At 40.7% G+C, this 17,643-nt stretch overlaps 1 protein-coding gene and 1 pseudogene across 1 annotated transcript in view; both read left to right on the forward strand.

Moving 5' to 3' along the window:
- Positions 1-17,643, forward strand: part of HS6ST3 (heparan sulfate 6-O-sulfotransferase 3) — a 654,288-nt gene that overhangs the window by 445,699 nt on the left and 190,946 nt on the right. The gene's annotated exons all lie outside the window — the stretch shown is intronic.
- On the forward strand, positions 14,270-15,083 carry LOC136137488 (probable palmitoyltransferase ZDHHC24 pseudogene; annotated as a pseudogene).

Here is a 17,643-nt window from a genome sequence, read left to right on the forward strand (position 1 = left end):
ATTAACGCAACAGATTCCATTTCTGGGTAGCCATGAGTGCTTGCCCACCTAAAACTTCATAGAATCCTTCTCAACTTATCATTAACTTGAAAGGATTGTATAAGATTGAGGCATTATTATTTTATGTTTCATTTTATAGGAATAGACAATGTCAACACTTCCAGTGTTGTTATACATAGTTAATAATTATAGGTACTTCTGGGATTTGAGGATGTTTTTAAGCAATAACTATGCCTCTGGTCTGTTTTACATGCTTTCTGATTAATGCAGGAGGACCTGTGACACTTGCTCATTTCATCCTATTTTAATTGTGAAATGTTTTAGCCTGCATTTTGGCTCTGAGTTTTCACACAGCACGGTTTCTGCACTCATACCTCTTTGCCTAGTTAATGTTTAATGTCACTTGCATTCTTACACCTCTGGATATTAAGCTACAGAAAGGTTTTTCAGTGCTATAAATTATAGCTTCCATCAGAAGTGCTGGTGGAATTAATATCCCAGATTAATGTAAGGCTGAAATCTAAGTGGATAGCACATTAAAAGGATGAACAAAGATTCATGCACTCTGGTTCACAGCCTAAATCAAAGGTCAGGGAGTTGAGCCTTTGGGTCAACACATTATGTTTAGGAGGGTTTTCATCACCCACAAGTCTAACGACCCATTAGATCCTGACTATCCACTGGCCACTCCCACACTAGTTCAGTCAATAAACATTTATAGAACTTAATCTATGCCCACAGTATGCAAGAAACTGGGGAGCATATTGGCAGGTGTAAGGGGCAGGGGACCGAGGAGTGGCAGAAATATAACAAGGAATAGCACAACAGCCCTGGCCATGAAGAGTGTGCAACCTAATGGGTGAGGTAGCTAATCAAGTAATAACAGCATAATATGGTCGGTGATATAGGAATGGCTTGACCAAAGGACTTTTGAATGTAGACGAGTGTACAGTTGGCCTTGCGTATCCGTGGGTTCCGTATCTGTGGATTCAACCAACTTCAATTGAAAGTATTTGAAAAAAATTTTCAAAAAGTTCCAAAAAGGAGAATTTAAATTTGCCACAAGCTGGAAACTGTTTACACAGCATTTACATTGTATTTACAAAGCGTTTACATTGTATTAGGTATTATAAGTACTCTAGAGATGATTTAAAGTATACAGGAGGTTGTTTATAGGTTATATGAAAATACTATGCCATTTTATACAAAGGATTTGAGCACCTGTGGATTTTGGTATCCCCGGGGGTCCCTGCAGATAGCGAGGGACCACTGTACATTTACTTAGGTCTTCTCTGAGAAAGTGACATATAAGCTGGGTATTTAAAATATGAGTAGAATTCTGTAGGTGGAGAAGCGAAGGGAGAAAGGGACGATTTCAACCAAGAAAACATAATTTGCAAAGGAATACTAGCCAGAAAATTGTTGTTGAAGTAACCATGAGTAAGTAGTTCAGGAGGTCTGGGGGTGGAGGATATGCATGGTGAGAAATCTAACTGAATATTCTAAATGATAAAGGGCTGATAGAGTGATGGCAGGAATGCTCACTTAATCAGTTCACAGCATTATTTAAAGCTCAAGGCGTCTTTCCTCCTCTCCATGTACATTGCTCAGCTCTACATGTTGATCAGTCATAAGTCATCTGGTCAACCTAATCTGCTGTCACTGGGCAGTTATACATGTGCACACACATCGGTCACAAAAGATCTCCCTTCTATTATATACAAAGACTAAGAGGTGACATTTCACCACTAAGAAGCTCCAAACTGAGCCGTGTTGAAGCTCGTATTTATAACAATGTAAGGTCAATAATAAACATGATATTGCCATACATGTAGGGTAAGGTGAAAGAGACTCTACAGTTGAACATACGTGCATGTTTATTTCAGCTTCCTCTTTATTAATAAGTTTATAGCATAGAGTCGTTTATTATGCATGTATTTCACCATTTAACAAATTAATCTCCAAGATTCTTTCTTTTGGTGTCCCTGCTCTCCCCACCAAAGTGAGGCTCACAGTAATTGTTACCTGAGAAGAGAAGATTATCCATGAGTTTAGGTCTTGGTAATGTTAATGGTAGAAAAGGAGCTGTCATTTTTCTTGCCATTAGAATGACTAAGGGATATTTGACTCAGTTTCATTTATAAATTAAACCTAGTGTTTAGGAAAAAGAGTTGGAGAAACCAAAGATAGTTTGAGTATTTACGCTCATCTCATATCAACAAGGATTTAAGGTATTGAACACACGTACTGATCCATGAAATACTGAAACAACCCACTGAAGGGAAATGCAGAGTCCCTGGAATCCAGTATATTTAAGCCCCAGTCGCACATATGTGTAATGTATACTTTCCTCTTTGAGGTATAGTATACATTATACCTCAAAGGCACGTAAAGAAATATAGACCCTGGGAATGAATGAAAAACGACATTAGAGCTCATCTAGCCTAACCCAGAATGCTGTACTCTTCCTGGAGAGCATGTGGAAGAGTGAAAGAGTACTTAGCAGGGGTCAGAAGACCCCTGGGTTCTGGTCCAGGATGTAGAACTTAGTTGCTACTATATCTTGGGCAAGTTCCTTCACCTCTGTTTACCCTCACATCACAGAAGTCTGTTGGGCACGAATTAGAAAATACATATGGACTGCCTATGAGGAGTTGGAGATGAATCGTTATGCTATCATTATCACTTCAGTAAGAGCATTATTACTATGAGAATTCTTGATCATTTAACTAGACCTAGACTAAAATTTACCTCTCTACTCTCTGTAGTCAAATGTTTTCCGTGCAAAACTTCGGAATAAATAAGATTTGATGGCACATTTTTGATGTGTAGAAGTATTTTCAAATGCTTTCTGATGCCATTTGCATGTAAACAATTTATCTCCTAATTACAGATGAGTTATTCAGTTATTAAAATAAGCCCTACAGGATTTACATTTGACAGTATTTAAGTGGTTGCTTTCACTTACTTAAAAATAATCGTTATGTATTTCTTCAAAAGTAGTTAATTTCTGACTTTATTTTTTACCAATTCGCTTGTCCCCACCTTGTACCCCATTCTCCCCACATTGGTCCGAATCGATGAAGCTTTAGTGCACCGGTTCAGCCAGTGCTTGACACAGCTTTTAATTCTACAGCCTCTGAGCTGTTGGTCGTGCCTGGGTCCCTGTTGGCCTGTGATGAACATTACAGACACATGAGCAACACCCCAAGGCAATGACTGTTTATCCATTATAATTACAAGGAGCAATAATAGATATGTTGGACAAATCAACATATAATAAAAAAGTCATCTATTTCAGATTTTCAACTGTGGTGTTTGCATTTACGTTTAATGTGATTATCTTGCTCGACGAATTCCTTTTCAATGTTATAGTGACGCCTTACCCTGAAGACACAACTCAAGGTCAAGGTGCAGAGGAAAGAACCCTAGACTATATGGGTATACTGAGTTCAGTCCGATTCCTGCCACCAGCTAGCTGTGTAACACGGAGAAAGCTGCATCACCTCTCTGGACCTCACTTTGCTCATAGATATAAGGTTGAACGTGAGAATCTCTCAGAGTCGCTTTCCAGTCCTATCTCCCGGTTTACTTTTTTTTTTTTTGCAGTACGCGGGCCTCTTACTGTTGTGGCCTCTCCCGTTGCGGAGCACAGGCTCCAGACGCGCAGGTTCAGTGGCCATGGCTCACGGGCCTAGCCGCTCCGCGGCACGTGGGATCCTCCCAGACCGGGGCTCGAACCGGTGTCCCCTGCATCGGCAGGCGGACTCCCAACCACGGTGCCACCGGGGGAAGCCCTCCCGGTTTACTCTTGATGGGAATAGTGCTTTCATATCCCTCACCAAAGAGCCTTTTACACCTCTCTCAAATTTTCATATAACAGATAGAATATTTAGTTTCTCGTTTAAACAAACAAACAAGGAAATCAACAAACAACAAGCAAGATCTCAGCGGGGCAAATCATTAACCTCAGCTAATTCAAAAAACATCAGGATTTTTTCTAAAGCAAGAAGCCCACGTTTTAGCCCTTCCTCTGTCACTGACAAATTAAGCAACCTTGCACGAGGCACTGTAGGGGGTTTCCCTGGTGGTATTTCTTGAGTGACAGGTCTTAGGCACTCATTAAGATGCCAAGTGCTAATGTAATATGATATGATTCTATGCAAATGCTCTTATCAGTAAGTCAGGTGCTGGGTTAGGAACAATATAATCTCCCTTGGATAATTGAGGACTGCTATCTTATATTTGAGTTGATAATGAATTTTCTCTGTCGAGTGATTTTTCACATTTTTTTCAATTTTGATTCACTATATGATATAATTGAATTAGAAACTAATGTCCTTATATATTTTTTCCTTCCAAATTCCTTTTTACTGCCTCCAAAGATTCAATTTGACTGGGAAATGATTTTTTTTCTTATTTATTAGTACATAAGCATCTTCCAAGAAATATATATGTGTGTGTGTGTATATATATATATATACATTTATGAGCAATGCAACTCATATTTTGCAAAGCATATTGGCATATGAGCCTTTTCTAAAAGATTTGTCTATAATATTATTTTCGTCTTCACTAACTAGCTATAATGGACCCACTTAAAATTTGTCACGCCTTGTGGTCCTGACAACACGTCAAGAGGAGGTGATTTAGGAAAACTCAGATTATTTGCTAATTCCTACTGTGAGTGGATTTCTTACTAATTATTTTTTCCTTTGAACCTTCCTAAATTTTTCTTTAAAGGTAATTATTGTGTGGAAAGAATTTTTTTTGATTGAGGAAATGTTAGCTTTTTGGACCTCTCTCTTTAAATCTTATTCTTTTTTAAGGTATGTAACTAAAGTAAATTATTTAAAACTCACTCTTTTTTACAAAGCTGTTTAAATAGATTTTGGTATCTGCTCATACAGTTAGAAAATTTTTCTTAGAATTCAGGCTTCTCATCTATTCCCTTATGTTTTAATAGATACATACACAGAGAATACTTCCAAGTCTTTAACATTTAAATAATCAGCCTCCTTAAAATGATGGAAAATTGGGTCTGTGAGTTTTAATAATCTCGTGAGAAGTAAGAACAAAATGAATGAAATTTTTAGTCTTTATTGGTCATAGAATCAAATATATTTATGGAATAAAATGAGATAGTGTGGTTTAATTGGGGGGCTTTATTAAATTACCTTAAACAGAACTTTAAAAGAGCTTGCTTAGTTTCTATTTCTTACATGCTATTTTTTAAAACTAGTAGATTTCAGGAAAAATAAACAGTTTCAAACCATACTAGCATACTGTTCAAAAAAGGAATAAGTTCAGGTCCACTTTTCTCTTTATATGCCGATTAGATTACGGTGTAGTCATTTCATGCAACCACTAATTTTTGAGTGCTTTGGGGATGCCCAGAATTACTAAAAGAGGTATCAAGGAAGGCTCTTGTCCTTAGGGAGCTGACACAGGAGTCTTGGTGAGATAAGACAAGTGCCCCAAAACACCTACAGAATATATGCATGTTAACTTTCAGAAAGAAAACCAAGGTGATGAACAATGTTGGTGAGATGTACAGAAACAATTTAAATAGGAAGTCAAATTAAAGAAAAAACAATCTGCATTGAAGAAGAGAAAATGTGGTGAAGGAGCAGGAAACAAAAATGAGACTTTTGGGGCTGTTGGCCTAACTGGGACCTAGGACTGAAGTGGGGAACAGGGAAAGAGCTTTGAAAGGTCTCTGAATGTTTGCTACAGAGGCGTTTGCATGTAATCCAATTTTGGTCACACTGTTCGATGCCAACCAAGTCACCTAAGCAGGTGAGGACTTACATGTTCTGTGTAAAGAAGAAAGTTTCTATTCAACTCCAGCTGTTATAGCCAAGGGTAAATGCAGATCTAGTGCAGCCAGATCTTCAGATCTTTCAGATGCAACCAGACACCCAGATTTTAAAGAAATCTTAACCTTAAATATTGCTTCTTTGTTACTACTATGTGAGCCAAGTTAAAACTATCTGCTAGCCTGACACAGCCTAAGAATGACCACCTTACAATTCTTTACAATGATAAGGAAGACTGGAAGGTTTAAACCTGAGAGTGTTACTGAACTCAGGTCCCGTGCTCGCCACTCGAAAATCAATAACCGACAGGTAGTTTTCGGTAGAAAGGAAAGTTGCTTTTAATCAGAATGCCAACAATCGGGGGAGATGGTGGACTCGGTGTCCCTCAAAAACCACCTCTGAAGATTCTGCTCGGCCATGAAAGTTTTTAAAGGGAAAAAGGGAAGTAATCGCAGTTAACCATTGAGATCGGGGGTCAGAGTCCTTGACATGCCCCACTGTGCGCAGACTTGTCGACTCCCGACTCCTCCTGGCCTTTCCTTAGATGCTGTCTTGTTCACATGGTTTGTTCGCGAGATTACTGCAAGGGAAGCTAGGGAGGAGATCTGGTCATCTGTTGGTTACTTATTCATTTCTACTTCTTTGATCTATGGGAAGAACCAACAGTTTAGGCAAGGTATTGTGTGATCCAAAGACTTGAAAGGTGTGCTAGGGCTGGAGATCAGTGGAGCATGGGTGTGACTTAAGGTTACTAACAAGACAAGAGGGACCCCCCTGTGGAGAGCTCTTTCCTGACAAAAGCTGCTTACAAATCCCCACTTGTCAGAACATCTTTCTGTTTCTATGGGATTATGGGCGAAGGTCCGTCTTCTGTAACTTCTTCATGCCGATATAGGGAGCTGTATTCTTAGAGTGGAAGATGTCTGCATGGGTCTGTAACATATCTTGGCTGACAGTTTAGTCGCCCGTTTACATAGATGAGCAGAACAAGCTACAATTATTTTGATGCCCACAAAGATATAGATTATTATGAGCAATAGTGCTAATGCCATTCTCTTAAGGCTGTTCTTGGAATTGTGCTAGCCGTAGACTCAGTACTGATCAAGATGGAGCAGCTTATGTCATGGCTGCAGCCTGGTCATCGTGCAGTTAGCATTTTCCCTCTGGTGGCAGTTCCAGTATCTGTAAACAACTCCGGAATGTGCATCAGACACTGAGTCTGTGACTCTATTGTGCTAATCCTTAGCTGCCTGACCCTGCACTTTGTGACTCAGGGGACCCTGGGAAACTTCAGCTTTTCTGTAAACAAGAGGCAGGGGACACGGAGAGGACTTCGTGGTTGGGGGGTGCTGCAGGGTTCTGCTTGGTTCCAATCCCCCCTTTTCTTTGATACTCCTAAGGAGAATCGAGTTTAAGATAAATGTAAAAGAAGTGACAGAACTTGTATATTTTATTAGTTCACATTTGAAGATAAAAGTCATGCAAGAAGCCTATCCCAAGATTTTGAACTTGGGGTTCCTGGTTGATGGGGACAGAAAACAGCTTAGGGAGCAATGAGAACCAATTTATAATATATGTTCCTTCTTTTAGTAAGATACTGGAGGGATAACCTGAAGCTGGTTGGAGATTTTAAACTAATGAGAGAGAGATATAAATGTCAAAATTGATTAGGTACTTAATTGATCTCCTGTATAACCAATATATATTTGAACACATGCCTCTTTCACATATAGAAACCATTCATGCACAACCTTGTATTTTTGCATTTGAGAAATATAGCAGGTTGGCTCATTTCCCAAGTACTTATGATTCTGTGTTTACCTATGCAGATATCTGTCCATTCATGCATGCAAACAGTTGCCAGATTTTACAAATAAAAATAAAGGATGCCCAGTTAAATTTGGATTTCAGAGAAAAAACAAATAATTTTTTATATTAGTATGTGCCAAATATTGCAGGGGATTTGTTATACAAAAAAAATTAAATCATTCTTTGTTGATTTGAAAGCCAAGTTTAGCTTGATATCCTGTATTTTATTTGGCAACTCTACCCACTAGCGCCCTCCCCCAGCAGCACGTGTAGATTTTCACTTAACCCCATTTTTGGTCCAGTCCCTCACCCTCACCCCAGCGGGGTAGCTGCTTGGCTGCAAGAGGTCAGGTGGGACCTGGGGGGAGGGGCAACCTAGCTGCTTCTCACAGAAACCTTGGTGTGCCTGGCACATCAAGGTGCTCAATAAGCATTTATTGAATACATGCCAAATAACTTCAAATGACCTTTATTGAAAAGGTAACACACCTAGGCGCTGTTGGGCTTAGGTGGAATAACAATGAACAGGACATCATGCCAGGTCTCTTGTCTCTGATGTCTTAGAGAGAAGCCCAATCGTGAACTCCATGCTATATGTAATAAGAATTACAGGCCCTACAGGCTCCAGGCATCTTGGGTTCAGATTCAGGGAAGCTAACCTTGTGACAGTGCCTGGGTCAATCCCATAAAACAAAGAATTGTCCTGCCAGAATGAGAACTTTGTGTCTGAGAGAAACTCAGGCTTGAGCCATCCGTGCCTCACCTGCAGAGCTGGGAATATTGTCATGGGGCACAGACCATGTGGAGGGGAATTGGGGAAAGGAGTTTCACAGGAAGGAGGAAGGTCCAGTGCTTGAGAGAAACACACGTCTTCTGTAACAGGGGAAAGGTATCAGTGGGAGGCTACCAAGGACTTCAAATGTGGAGGTTGGAGAACTTTATGAAAATAATATTTAGAGAATATTTTTGCATTATGTCACTTGGGTTAACTCTGATGAAATATAATTCTCGCTATTAATTATGGTATCATTTCTGTACTACACTTGGCACTGCTACAGAGGACTTCTTTCTTTATTCATAGTGTTTATCTTCTAAAGTAAACTTAAAAAAATTGAAGCCTATCATACATATTAAGAAGTTCACGAACCATAAGGGTGCAATGCAGTACCTTTTCACAATAGGAAACTACCCATGTAACAACCACCCAGTTCAGGAAAAAGAACGCGGCCAGCACCCCAAACCGGCCCCTGCCTGACTCAGTCACTGTTCCCCACTTTTCCCCCAAAACGACCACTATGCCGATTTCTGTCACCACAGTGATTTTGTCAACCTTTGACGTTTACATAAATGGAATTGCAGAGTATATGCTATTGTGTTTGCCTTCTTTTGCTCAACTTTATGTTTGTAATATCCACTCCTGTTGTTTTTATAGCAGAAGTTTGTTGATTTCCATTGTCTTTATTATACCATCGTATAAATATGTCACAACTTGTTTATTGATTCTGCCTGGATTGCTTCCTGGTTTGAGCTTTTACAAATAGTGCATCTACGAATATTCATATCAGTGTCTTTTGTGAGTATATTTATGCATTTCTGTGGGGCGTATACCTAGGAGTGGAATTGTTGGGCCGTAGAGTATGTATATGTTCAGCTGTAATAGATACAGTCAAGCAGTTTTCCAGAGTGGTTGATTCCACTCACATATGTGAGAGTCCCATTTGCTCTACATGAGGATAGAATTTTTTTTAAAAGGCAGTAACTTACAGGAGTAGGATACGATGGGAAAAAAAAGTATTGCCTTAAGAGAAACACTGCCCACTGTGTAATAATTTTATGCACACTTGGCATACTTCAGCGTTTGTAACAAAGCTGATCACTTCCTTTTGTGAAATTTTACCCATGTGCCTACTTGAACCTACTTCAGACCAGATAATGATGGTAAGTATCTACTGAGTCTAGGAAATTCAAATTATCCCCAGAATATTGGGGCTATGGGAATAACTTACTTTGTAAGTGTATAGTGTTCCTTTAACTAAATCATAAAAATCATTGCTGTGTTATATGAAAAGTTTATGAGGTCACATGAATGCTTGCTTACTGTGCATATGGTGAGAGCTGTGCATTTCAAGTTAAATATAGGAGCAGTTCTGGCTGTAAAGAAGTAGTTTAAGAAATCAAGAGAACTATAAATGGCCATCTGCTCTCTTCTCCATTTTTATTTGCTGAATTAACCCAGTGAAATATTTTAATGAATAACGGGTTGATATTCCATCTGTTCGTTAATTTTTTCAAACTATACAATAATCCATCATTTTTACTGAGTGGAAACAATTTGCTACTTTGTAAAAATATTTTTAAAAATAGAGGCAGTGTGTGTAATTCAACTTTCCATTAATTTCAAGTGCGTTTTAGAGATGGAGCTAACTGAGAGCATCTTTTGGGTCAGGGTGCTGGGGAAAGAATTTCAGTTCTTTGAGATCACAATTCATATTGGGTGATGCATATCATTGTTTTACAAGATATGTATGTTTGAGCTTATTTGAAAAGAACATAGAGAGAACCTTTCTCTGTATAGCCAAAGGTTGCTGAGATGGAAATAGCATCAATGATAATATAACACTTTGGCAAAAAGAGTGTAAGGATTAGTTCTTTAAAAATAATGTAAAACATATGTCACTATCAGAATGGAGCTTATGGCTTTCCAATTCTGTACTCAGTGCTACGAATCTAAAGCAAGTGGAGCATATGAATGTGTATATATGTATGTGTGAGTGCACGCAAAGGCACACACTTAAATTAAAATTTCATTTAAGTATATTTTAAATTTGTTTCTGGGCTTTGTTTTGTTTTGTTTGTTTGTTTTTGCTTTTTCTTTTGATTTCTCTTTAGTTGGCATGGCACATTATATGCTTTCAGGCCACTTAAGGTTCACGTGTCCAGGAGCAGATGTCAGCTTAATGGCATCTTTAATGCCTGCTGTGCCACGTCCACAAGTAAATTCCCTGAAACAGGATTTGGCCAGAGGGTTCAAGCTGACATTTGGAGAATTGATGGATGAGGTGAGAGGTGGAGAAGAACAGGGAAAGAGCTTTAAAATAATCCAGTATTGACGATTTTTAACATTTCTACATCATTTACCAAATATTTTCTCTTCTAGTGGTTTTCTAGCTCAATCAGTTTTAAATAATTTATCAACAGATTTTTAAAAGCCTCTACTCCAGTTCTTATAGGTTTGGGGACCTGAGGGTATTCTTACCTATCAGTAGAGATATATTATTCCCTTTAAAGATAAGGGGTATTTTGTACAGAGGGAATGGAAAATAATTAGTAACAATGTTCCTGTGGATTATAGGATCCTCTTCTACATTAATATTATTTTGAAATAATGACTAAATTCTGAAAATTATGACAACATACCAATCACCAGGTCTAAAGTAGATGAACCATCTTAGAAGCACACACTTTAGTCCCACCATATTTCACTTATAGCTTCTTTCTCCTGAGCAGAATGGATTAAAGCCGTAGCTTTTTATTTACTCCTTAGACCTGTCTATGAAATATTACATACTTATATTTTCGTAAGTCTCTTGGACCTCACATATTGTTCATATGATCTCCCACAGCCACTTTTTCCCCATATTACTAGCCAGAGTATCTAGTAAAATTGGCACTATTGTATCCCAATGCATAAAGTAAATGATATATTATGAAGTTTTTCAAGAGAAGTTTCCATTAAAATTTAAAGACCAGGCAAAAGAGAAACAAAAATTAAATGAGTCAGTGTTTTAAATGATTCAATATAAGAAGTCAAGGATTTCTGTTTGGAGGAATATGAATATAGAAATGTTTGGACACATAGCACCAAACTGTAAAGAGAGGACTTCTCTGTGGGTTATGCCTTGGAGGATTTTTATTTTTCATTTTTAATGTCCTTGTAAAATTTAGTTTCAAAATAAGACTATGAATGTTTCTGAGAACCTGTGGTCAGAGAGATGACAGTGCAAAATGTTTCTATGACCTACAAAGCATAAATAATAGATGGGTGTTTATTGACAACAATCCAGTACAATGCAAATGCATATGATGTGCATCTCTGGTAGAGAACTGAGTCCATCATGGCGATGCCAGGAGCAGAACTCAGCTGACACTGCCTCCCAGTATGTGCCAGTAGATTCCTCAGTAGGTCATGCCTGACACAGTTATGTATTTTCAAGATCATAGGGACATTTTCTTCAATGACAAAGAGGGAATATAACAGAGGAAAAATCATTATGTTCTATGAAAATTTTCCCATGAGGTTAGTGGAAATAATTCCATTCAAACATACTTTAATTTGAAATATACAACACTTTAATGTTTCTAATAAAATATGTTGATAGAAAGTGTTCTAGGAAGGGCAATACAGCCTTCTCCTTAAATCTTCAAGAAAGCATACACGATAGAAGTTCTTTTCCTTGCTCTGCTACAGAGCTTGTAGGTAAGCTGCATGATAGCAGATTTTCTGCTGTTCTTCACCAACGTATCCCTAGTGAGAACACAGTACAGGGCACACAGGCTCAGAGGCGGATCTCAGGACACAGACAGTAACATAAAGGAATGACTCTGGGCGTGGATTCCGGCATCAGATAGCCTGGGTTCAAACCCCAGTTCCTACAGTTAATGGCTTCTGTAGCCTTGGGGGTAATGAATTAATCTCTCCAAGCTTCAGTTTGTGCCTTTGGGGATAAAGTTAATGACCTCTAGGTTATTGTGAAAATTAAGATTTTATATATAAAATATTCGGTTCCATAAGTGGCAGAATTTGTGCTCAAAAAAAAAAAAAAAACCCTAACTATGTCATATACTAAAGCTTGAGCTCTTCCTGTCCCAGGTAGAATTATTTATTTTTAAGCAAAAATTTTGGATGGAGAATGAGGCTTACGCATGAATATCAAAAATACTAGAGAATCTCTCAGGGCATTAGTGATTTCCAGCACCCCCAATATGATATAGCTCTCAGAAATGCCAGGGACTGGCGTTATTCCCTTACGCAGTCAGTCACTGATAGCTGATTTATAAGTTAACTTCCTTTGTTCCTTTGCCTTAATTGTGTACCATGGTGTCCAGGAAGGAGAAATAACACCAGAAGCTTGAAATCACTCTGAGAGTGAAGTATGTTTATCAAAATCCATAAAAATTTTCGATTATACAATCTGTTCCATGAAAAAGCCTGTGTTGATTAGCATGTTAATTAGAATACCTTCTACTCTACTGAAATGTCCTATACGATCAATATTTTACTGCCTTGTATCTCAAAGCACATAATTTCTAGTTTTCTGAAATGGAAGAGACAGATAGTACCAAATCTTTGTGTTATAGCCGGTTCCCCAGAGAAGCTTGTAGCTGTGCTAAAAAAAAAAAAAAAAAAAAAGGGAGAAAGAAAATCTTAAGGCATATTGCCTGAACTATATACTGGGATATCATAGAGACATTTTTAACCTTATCATATAAAGCTCAAGGGTATCACCTTCATAATCAGCCAAAGAAACATATCAGGCTTCAAAACAAAAGCAAAAAACCGGAGACACATCAATTCTCCCTTTCATTATAACTTTCTTTTTTTTTTCTGATTTACCTATCAATGTTTTATAAATGAAGGGAAATTTTTACATAGACATTTCATTTCATTTGATGAAATGAAAAATAAAATGATAAGATTAACATATTGTAAAGAGAGCACTTGATTGTTTTCAGATCAAAAGATTTGAAGTGATACACATGTTAATTTCATTTGGACAGAAATATTTTTATTTAAATGCAAGCAGTGTGTTAGGAACTGTAGACCCACTGACATAAATAAGATATGATCTCTACCTTCCAAGAGGTTTCGGTCTATTTGATGAAACAAACAACTATATAAAATAGCTTAAGGTGAAATGGAATATGTGTGACAAAAGTACAAAGCCCAAAGCCACCTGCCAAGAAATACCAGAGAAGCCTTCATCAGAGAATTGGAAATCCAAGTTAATCACGGAAGGATTAAGTGACCTTTTCTTAGGCATACAAGAAGAGGAAGTACTTCCAGGAAAGGGAGTATCATGAAACAGTCATCCAGTTGTGAAGGTTTGGGGACCAGACAATGGGTCAAGCTTGGCTGGAGCAGAAAGAGCATGGACGAAATGCACGTGGTGGCAACAGGACCTTGAATGGAAGGCCCAGGGGACTTACTTTACAAAGTAAGCGGCGGCCACTGAGGATTTCTGAGAAGGAAAATGATCTGACCTATGACGGATCACGCTTCCCCTTAGTTTGCGCATCTCGGTCGGTGGCAGCTTCATCCCTGCAGAAGCTTGGACCCCAAATCTTGGGGTCATCCTGGACTCCTCTCTCTCTCACCCAACATCCCTCAGTCAGGAAATGCTGGGGACTAACCTAGAAAATAACCCGAACCTGGCCACATCTTATGTTCCCCTCCATCTTCATCAAGATACGTCATCACTCACCTAGCCTGCTGTTTCCTCACTGATCCTCCTGTGTTTACTCTTAACTCCTCGTCTTAGAGTTTCTTCTCTACACAGCAGCTATGGTGATCCGTTTACCACCAAAATCCAGCAGCGGGAAGCGGCGGGGTACCCGGGATCCACCGCTAGTGGGTCCAGGCCATGGGGCAGCCCTGGGCGGTGGGGAGCGCGGAGGCGGCGTCCGCGCGGCTGCGTCTTGGGCCAGGAACTGGCCTACGTGCTGGTGCTGGGTCCCGGGCCGCCCCCGCTGGGACTCTTGGCCCGGACCTTGCAGCTTGCGCCGGCAGCCTTCCAGCTGCTCAACCTACTGGGCAACGTGGGGGGCTCTTCCTGCGCTCGGACCCCAGCATCCAGGCTGTGATACTGGCCGGCCGTGGTCAGGGCCAGGCCTGGGCTTACTGCTACCAGCGCCAAAGCCGGAGGCCACCGCGCGGCGGGCATTGCTCCGCCTGGCGCCGCTGCATCCTGCGCCGGGACCACCACGGCCGCCCGCCGGGCCGCCGCGTGCGCTTCCGCAACTACCGGCCCTGCGTGTGTCTGCTGCTTCACGCCGCAGGCGTCCTGCTGCACATCTGTGCGCTGCCGGGCCCTGACCCGTCGGCCCTGCTGCGAGCCCACACACCCCTGCACACCACCGCCCTCCTCCCGTTGCCTCGCAGGCAGTGTCTGCGGCGCCGTTCGCGCTGGCCTTAGTGACCGACACGTGTGTGGCGTGTGCACCGCTGTGCGCGGCTGGACTGCTCTTCCGTGGGATCTTGCTGCTGAGGGGCTAGACCACGTGGGAGTGGGCTCGGGGCGGCACTCTTACGACCTGGGCCCCTCCCGCAACCTGCAGGCGACCCTGGGGCCCCGCTGGGTCATTGTCTGGCGCTCTGGCCCTTCCTGGCCTCCCCGTTGCCAGGGGGACAGCATCACCTTCCAGACCACAGCTGATGTGGGACTCATGGCTTCCTGACTCCAGGAAGAGCGTGAGTGGGGAACGGGAGAGGGGACTCATTTCAGACCCACCCCCGCCTCAGAAGGGGCGGCAGGCTGGTACTTGATGCCTGCTTTCGGCAACTCCAGCCCCACCCGTAGCCTTGCCCTTGCCCAGCTTGGACTCCTAGTGTCCAGGGCTTGGGCCCTGCGGCTCTGCCTCTATCAGTGACCCCTGAGCACAGCGAAGGGTCTGGCAGGGGGCTGCTCGGTCTGCCCAGCTGCCCCTTTGCCAGGTTAATAAGGTGCCCACTTGGTTCTCTGACTCCCCCCATCTTTGTGGGTTTCTGGACCTTCACTGTTGCCCGGGCTGCTGTTTTTGGTTCCTCTGATTGTCAGGCCAATGGCCACTGAGCCTGCGCGTCCGGAGCCTGTGCTCCGCAACGGGAGAGGCCACAGCAGTGAGAGGCCCACGTACCAAAAAAAAAAAAAAAAAAACCCAGTAGCATTACCCTTCCATTCTAAATCCTCCAGTCATTTTTCGTTAAAATGTGAGCTCCTTCAAGGCCCTACAGGGTTCCTCTCTCTGTTCCTGCTCTGACCTGGCCCCTGGCCATTCTCCTCCTCACTGGCTTTGCTTCAGCACCTCTCCTTAGGCTCCTGTGGTTCTGTCAATGCTCCAAGCTGTCTTCCTCCTCAGAGCTAGTTCAGTTGGTTCCTCTGCCTGTGACACTCCTCCAAGATTTCCAGAGCTCCTTCCTCACTTATTAAGGTTTCTGCTCAAAAGTCACATTATCAGAGAGGCCTTCTGGGGGAGACCACCTTGTATGAGCGAGCAAGGACCTCCATCCTCTGTTCCCTGGCCCCTCTTACTGTCTTCACAGCAGTAATCACCATGTGACCAATTACATATGTATGTGTTTTGTGTCTGTCTCTTTTGGGTAGAATTGAAGCACCTTGAAATGTTGTCAAGCATTTACGTATATCATACATTCCAGGCACTCTTTAAAGAACTTTACAAATATTAACTCATTGAATACTCATAACAACCCATGACGTAGGTAATATTGTTCCCATTTTTATAGACTAGGAAATTACAGCCCAGAGAGGTTAAGTAACTTACATAAGATGTCACAGCTCATATGTGATGGAGCTTGAACTCAAACCCAGGTGGTCTGCATCCCTCACCACTACTAAGTTGTGCTGTCTTTTGAAAGCAGGGACTTTGTTTTGTCTGCTGTTGAGCTGGTACCTAGGACGTGGCCTGGCTCAGTATTCAATGAATAAATAAACTTTGACCACATTACGTTGAGGTGGTAGTACAGAATCTCTCCTGTGTTCAGAAACCAGTGGAAATACAGAAAGATAAAAATCAGAAAGTTTGTTTCTGTTCAATCACCGTATACTATTTATTCTGAGAATACACTTAACTTTTTGTGTGTGTGCTTTCTGGATTTTTTAAAATCTGCCTGCGTGATGCCATTTTCTATTAGAACACTGTTATTGTAAACTCAGCAGTAAATACTAAATATTCAATACTTGACTGCTTTTCTATGGTCATATACTGAGTTGAGCAAATTAATCAAAAGAAAGCTTGTCTCTAAAAGTTCCTCTTTTTAATTTCACTGTGGGAAATAGTCAATAAAAAGATGTTTGATGAGGAAGGTTAGCTTTATCAAAGTAATCAAGCTTATCTTGATCATCACAAGTGCCGGGCACTGTGCCGTGCTGTGAGTACACAGATCCATAAGGTACTCCTACATCTAAGGAGTTCAAAGTCCGGGGAACTGTGATAGACTAGTAAGTAAGTACAAAGATTATTAGCAGGGGACAGCAGGAACATAGAGTTATGTGTTTGGAGAACTAGGCAAAGACAGAGAGGTGACAAGGAAGGCTCGGTGGAGGAGAGGAAGTTAGGTGTCTTACGAGGCTAGCGAGTATTTGCAAAGCTGTCTCAGGTCTGGGAGTGACATCCGGGGTGGGTATTGGTGATGATAGTGGGTTACAGGCTTCCCAGACAGAAAAAAAGCATGAATAATAGAAACTTCCCATGTTGTAAATCCTTGTTCAATTTGGTCTTTCACGGGGAAAAAGGTCTGTTAATTTGTGAGAATCCAATTTCTTATTAGCGCTATAAGTAGCTTTAAGAATTTTGAAGGCTCAGAACTGCATATGTATAAAAATTGCTGACAGGAAATGATGTTATCATGTTATAGGCAGTTGAAAATGCATTTCCTTTTAATTATGAAAATGTGAGATTATGGTTTTATTTTTAACTTCTTCCTCTGAGAATTGACATTTTGTTACAGTTTTAGAAAGCAACCAAAGTTCTACAAACACTGGTTAAATTTTTGCTGAATTTCAGATTTGTTTCCATCTCAGATACATTTTTGTAATAAGATTATTCTTAACACTTGTTTATAATATATCTTTAAAATGTATCCAGTTATTTTATTTGTGGGTACAATTTGGCATAGATATTTTGTGGTATTCCATACATCTTGGGCAAGACATCTAGGTTTTTCTTTACAAAACTTTCACAGAATAACGTCTTAGGTTTTACGATCTTGAAAATTCCTTTTATCGGTATCATGCTTTCT

The sequence above is a fragment of the Phocoena phocoena genome, chromosome 18, assembly GCF_963924675.1.
Source record: "Phocoena phocoena chromosome 18, mPhoPho1.1, whole genome shotgun sequence".
Taxonomy (NCBI): Eukaryota; Metazoa; Chordata; class Mammalia; order Artiodactyla; family Phocoenidae; genus Phocoena; species Phocoena phocoena.